Below are 5,798 nucleotides of genomic sequence, written 5' to 3' on the forward strand. Positions count from 1 at the left end.
TACTGAGCGATAATCATACTGGAGTCACTTTGTTGTTCTTTGAACAGCCTTGGACAGAAGTAAGGGATAAATCCAAATTATTAAACCCCTTAATCACTTCTTGTCACCGAGCACAGGGAGAAATGACAAGGTGGTAAGCAGCAGGGACTGCTGAGAGACCCAAGTCAGGGTGAAGACGGGCAGCCAGGGAAGGTCCCCAGAAGATCTGGCCACTTGGCCACCACCTAGGCAACCACACCAGGTCTGCGGGACTTCCAGAGGCTTCTCGGTCCCCACCTCACTTAATTTTTTTTGTCCCAGTGCCCACCTCCACTGCAAGCATCAGGGGGACAGCAGCACTGCTCTCCTGTGCAGGGCCGTTATCGGGATGAGAGCGCTGAAGACTGCACGACGGTGAGATATTACTATGGTAACGGCACTACCACATACCTGAGACAGACTGGGAGGATACGGCCTCCATAAAAAGAGCAGAGAGGTGCAGAAAAATGGGAGACTTGTTCTAACTCCCGCCTGATGGGAGCAAGCACCGCACTGTCACCCAGCCCAAATATAGGATAAAATGGATGGAAAACCCTGCTCAGGAAGGAAAGACAGACACAGGACAGCTGGCAACACCCTACGGGGTAGGAAACTAGCAGAGAAGCCGACAAGCTGGTCAGCACTTAAGGAGAATGTGTCCCCAGGCTCATCTGCTGCAGAGCATATTAAACCAACCAGGGGACCAGCACCAAGGAGGAAAGAAGAATCAGACAAAGGAGGTGGTGAGAGAAATGTGGTTTGAGACCCATGGGTACCCTGCAGGGTCTGGGGAAGGTACAGCTTGCCCCTTGCATGGGGACACCTGCAGACACATCCTGTGGCTTTGAAGGCTTTGATTTCCCATGTAACCCTTCGTTCCTCGGCCACAGGTTCACATGAGCATCTGATGTTCAGTCATTGGGACCAACCTTCTTGGCAGCTAAGGCCACTCCATCTCCTCCAGTTCCCCAATAATTCACATGGGAATGAAACATCTCTCCAAAAACCTTCAAGTCTCTGCAGGAAAACCCACCCTAAGAGCTTTGCTCACATGGTTAATCTCCCTGCCTGCTTGAAGCACAGGCCTTGTTTCTCATCCAGTTTCCTCCTGTGTCTCTTTCTACTGGACACTGGCTGCTCTAGAGATGCTCACACTGGAATAAAGTCACCTCACAACCATCTTTCTGAGGAGCTGAATAGCACAAACTCTCTCCTTTCACCCCCCCCTCCCCCATCAGACATTTTCTCCTGTTCATCCTTCACTGGAGGAGCAACATAAAAGAATCTATCCTATATTCCCCTTCCAACGTGAGATGCTTAATAAGTTGGTTTTATTCTCCTCACCTGCACAAAATTGCTCACACAGGTGCTTCAGGGTTTGCAGAGAGGGCATTTTTATCATTTAGTCATCAAAGGTTTTCAAATCCCTTAATTATATGCAATTCATAGTGGTTTGAAGAAGCAGAACAGCATCAGCAGCTTCTGTAACAACACAAAAGCATCTTCCAAGTGTCTCTTTTATGTGGTTTTGCCCATAATCATGGTAGAGAGATAAAGTTCTGTAATTTATTTCCACTAATATAGTCAGGCAGCAATTGATGTTTTTATGAGGGTGAATATGTCTGTGGGATGTACTAATGTTTATAGGCTGGTAAATTTGATTTATATAGAATAGTCAGTGCTGCTATTGGTAAAGACCTAGTGTTTCCAGGAGAGCTAATATGATTTGCATTGATTAGATTAATATCAATTAAGCGCTCTTTGGTTTGCAGAGCACAGATGGGTGATTTCCACCTGCTCCAGTCCCAGCAGACGAAGGTGCTCTTTGGTTTTGCAAGCACAGAGCAGGTGTTAGAGTTGAGCAAGAGTGAAGCAGAAGGGATGTTGTTGCTCTTGCTTCGCTGGGTGTCCCAGGAAGCGATGATGTCCGAGGCCCAGAAATACAGCTCTGCTCACACAGGGTGAAGTGCTGGCTCCTAAAATGATGCAGTTTAATGGTAAGGGCGCAACATGGGCATGTATGTCAGGGTGCAAGACAGGGGCATCCTTCAGATGTGTCTGCTCACCCCTCCCGTGCGCAGCCAGGGAAGGTGCAGAAGGGTCTTTATGGCTGCGGCAGCTCCATTTGCATATATAAACCATCCCATCGTGGTGGTGTTTCAGTGCCCTCTTGTGCCCAACGACGAAGCGTTTATGGAGGGGCTGATGCTGATGCCAAGTCCCTCCAGTGGCAACGGGTGGTTTTGGGAAGAGGGGAGAGGAGGTTTTCCACTGGGATCAGCACCTCCAGCATGCTCCTGGCCTAATGCTATCCCATGAAGGGATAAAAATGAAAAGATGGAAAAAAAAAAAAAAAAAGGAGAGAAAGAAAGAAAAAGAGAGAGATTTAATCTGTTTAAATACCAGCTGCCTAGGAAGGTGGGGGTAGCTTGGGGTCACTGCCTGTGCAGATGGAGCACTGTGGGGCAGCCCATCACTGCTGGAGAGGCATAGGGGGAAGCGATGGGACTGGAAATAATGCTGGGGCTCTGCTGGGGGACCTATCTCACCTGCCAGCAGGGGTGCAGCTTCCCAGCTCTGGGTATCTGAAATTTTCAGCATTAACAAGCGGTTTTAAGCTGATACTCTCAAAGCTTCTTGGCTGAGATGTGCTGCAAAACAAGAGATTTCTGCCAGCTCCATCCCACAGTGGCTGAGCTGCCTGACAAGCCCAGCCTTTGCCACCCAATGCACGGGAACAGAGGGGACCAAGAGCAACTGTCCCCAGCCTCCAGGCAGTGTGACCCATCCCAAGCCCATCTCAAAACCCTTTAGCAGGGATGGAGTTTGACAGGCTCCAGAGTCAGCCTGAAAACTAACATCCACTGAACAACGACTGTGCAGTAACGTGACAAAATAAATCTCATTACAGCTTGGAGAAGGTTAAACTGGAGTCATCTTCCCATCATCAGTTTAAACCCCTCCTGACAGGGAAGCCTTCCCTGCACAGGTAAATAATTTAAAACCTGGTTCTCTGGTTGATAATTCATGTGTGTTGTGGGCAGGGCTTTTCTCTGGGCTGGACCCAGATGGAGCCCGGATGGATTAGGGCAGGAATGTGCTTACAGGCGCTCATGGCTAGATGGAGGCTTTGCAGCAGCCAGCTCGAGAATCACCTAAAAAGAAAGGTTTCCTTCCAAAATGAGAAGCACACTTGCTTGAGTGGGGGGTTGGTGACCCCTGAGCCTGCTTGCCACAGCACCTGCATGGCTGGGAGACTTCTAGCAGCAGCCAGCTCAAGCTGTGGAGCCCTGAGATGTGGAGGGGCACCACAAAGCCCATGGTCCTACAGCCAGGAGGGGAAATCATCCCTAACAAACAAATGGCAGGGCGCAGAGCAGAGCAGAGCAGGCTTGTACCCAGCCACCTGCAAAATGCACGTGGCTGGAGGCTAAGGATGCAGCCCCACAGGGTCTTACCTGGTGATGGCGTGGTCCCACACGTGGTGGGAGAGGGCTGTGGCCCCTCTCTTTGGCTTCTTCTTGCGCATATGGTGATGCGGTGGAAGATGTGGGATCCAACCCAATTGTGGTTTCTGTCATTTTTTTGACAGACGCAACCTGTATGCCACCCAAACAGCAAAGATCTTCCCAGAGGTTCATGAAAAACTTTCTGCTCCCTCTACAAATATCCTCACAGGCTGGGAAATGCTGCAGCCCCATCTCCAACGCTGCCATGTTTTGGGAGCTGGGGAACCTCTGGAGGATGAGAAAAACAATGCTGAAAGATAAGAAAACAAGCCCTTAGCTGGAAACCTTTTCCTTCTTTTTTTCCAGCTCTCTCAAGCCTGACTCCATCATGCTCTGCACTAATCAGCTTGGAAGGATGATTTAGTTGTTGTCATTCTTCCTCCATCCACATCTCCCTCTTCTGCTTCAGTCCCCGGAGCTATCAGTGAAAAAGCAGTGAGCTCCCTGCTCCTCAGCTCAGGCTGGAAGTCATCAGCTCAGGTCTGGATCAGATGAAGCAGAAGATTGCTAATACTGGGAGAAAGCAAAAGGTATGAAAACAATGTCTGCAGCCCTGAGAGTAGGGTTTGCCACTCTGTCCTAGCAAGGGGACCCTTCTCAGCAAAGTCAGCCCTTTAGCTGGCTGAGCTGTTCCAGCTCTTCTCTGTGGCAAGAGAAGGGAGGTTGAGTGGTGACACCCAGCTTAGGACTTCAGAAATCACCGTACCAGGGAGAGATGAGAGCCTCAGGCTCTCAGCTGGGAGACCTACACCTGCAGGAGGTGGCCAAGAAGAAGGTCTAAAGTTGTCTTCACAAAGTGCCCCAAAGGTAGGACCTCCTCATGAGCTGGGAAGGGGCTATTTCTTGTGTTGGAGAATAGGTGCTCAAATATCAGAGTGGGCTGAACTGAAAAAAAAAAAAAAAAAAAAAAAAGTCAGCCAAAAAAAAAAACAGTCAGCTGGGTTTGGAAGGCTCCTTTTCCTCCTGGCCAAGCAAAGGCAGGTTCTCCATTTGCTGGAGACATCAGCCTGGGGACGTCAGCCTGCACAGCCTTGCTGCTTTGCCAGAGCTCATGTTCATGTCCTGCTTGGGGGATACCCACACAAAGGGCCCTTTGTCGTCAGTCCAGAGTGGGTCTATGGCTTGTAACAGACAAACTGCTTCAGTCCTCCAAGAAATAAAACTGGTAGAATTTGCAAAATCTGGATATTTTTAGAGACCTGTGCAGTCATCTTGGCCTTTCTTTGACATGACCAAAGCTGCTCACTAAATGATATTTCTCCCTGCTGCCTTCCTCCGCCACCCCTGTCTGTCTTTCCATCTCCCAAGAGTGTGGCAGTGATAAGGTAAATATCTCAATTCCATCCCCAAAGGCACAAATTGGCCACTGGCATGGATTTGCAATTTATATGTTAATCATATCTGCCTCAAGGGACTCTGCTGACCTCCAGAAAGGGAGGTTTAATTGAAAGATCTGCAAAGGATGCTCCCGACTTTTCATCCAGAGAGGAAGTTCCCCGCAGTCTGTGCTAACAGGCAGCCTATCCAGAGCAGCACTGAGCCTCGTCTGTGCTGATGAACAGGGCCTCACTAATTAGGCATCCGCTTGTGCCACAGGATAGGAAAAGAAGCTGGGATAATTACATTTGCTCCTAGTCAGCAAGGAGAAGGTCTTTTAATCAGCATCCTCTGCGCTTTGACCCTGTGCTAATGATCTGACACCCGGTGGGATAGTGGAAAAGTTCAAAATTTGAAGAGGAATTCCAGCAAAGTAAGTGCTGGGGCTTCCACACCTCAGAAAATGTCACAGGGGGAAATCAAACTAGTGTCAGAGTAATGAAAGGAGGTGGTGTGGGGCTGGGAGGGTACCAGAGTTTTCCCAAAGCCCAGTGGGCTCCTTATCAGTTCTCTGAGCAGAGCTTGCTGCAAGCACCCCGTGTCCCATCAGCTCCCTTGGCACTTCTTGCACTAAGGGGAAAAGGAAAGCAGGATTTTCCCTCTGGAGATGAATTGAAGCAAGGAAGTAGCAATCAAGCTGCAGGATCTCTCAAGCAATAAAATGATTACAAAGTGCACCCATCATGGGCCTGTAAACCCCCAGAAGATGTACCCATGCAGCCTGGCTCTGCTTAGCAAGGCCATGATGTATCAGCAGCCTCTGCCCCATATAGGGGGCACCAGACCGGCTGGGATGGAGCATTTACCACTGCAACCGTGTGGAAAAGGTGGGAGAAAAAGGGAAAAGGAGCAACTTGCAGAAGGTCATTCAGCTGTCAGTGCTCAGCTCCAAGC

The 5,798-nt window shown here is 49.4% G+C and overlaps 1 long non-coding RNA gene across 1 annotated transcript; it reads left to right on the forward strand.

Annotated features, from left to right (window-relative positions):
• The first annotated feature begins 1,663 nt into the window (after nt 1–1,663).
• LOC311423009 lies at nt 1,664–4,439 on the forward strand. Its single transcript, XR_014685554.1, has 3 exons — nt 1,664–2,015; nt 2,930–3,007; nt 3,834–4,439. It is a non-coding gene; the product is annotated as an uncharacterized lncRNA (long non-coding RNA).
• The last annotated feature ends 1,359 nt before the right edge of the window (nt 4,440–5,798 follow it).

This window comes from Aythya ferina, assembly GCF_964211825.1.
Source record: "Aythya ferina genome assembly, chromosome: 23".
Classification (NCBI taxonomy): Eukaryota; Metazoa; Chordata; class Aves; order Anseriformes; family Anatidae; genus Aythya; species Aythya ferina.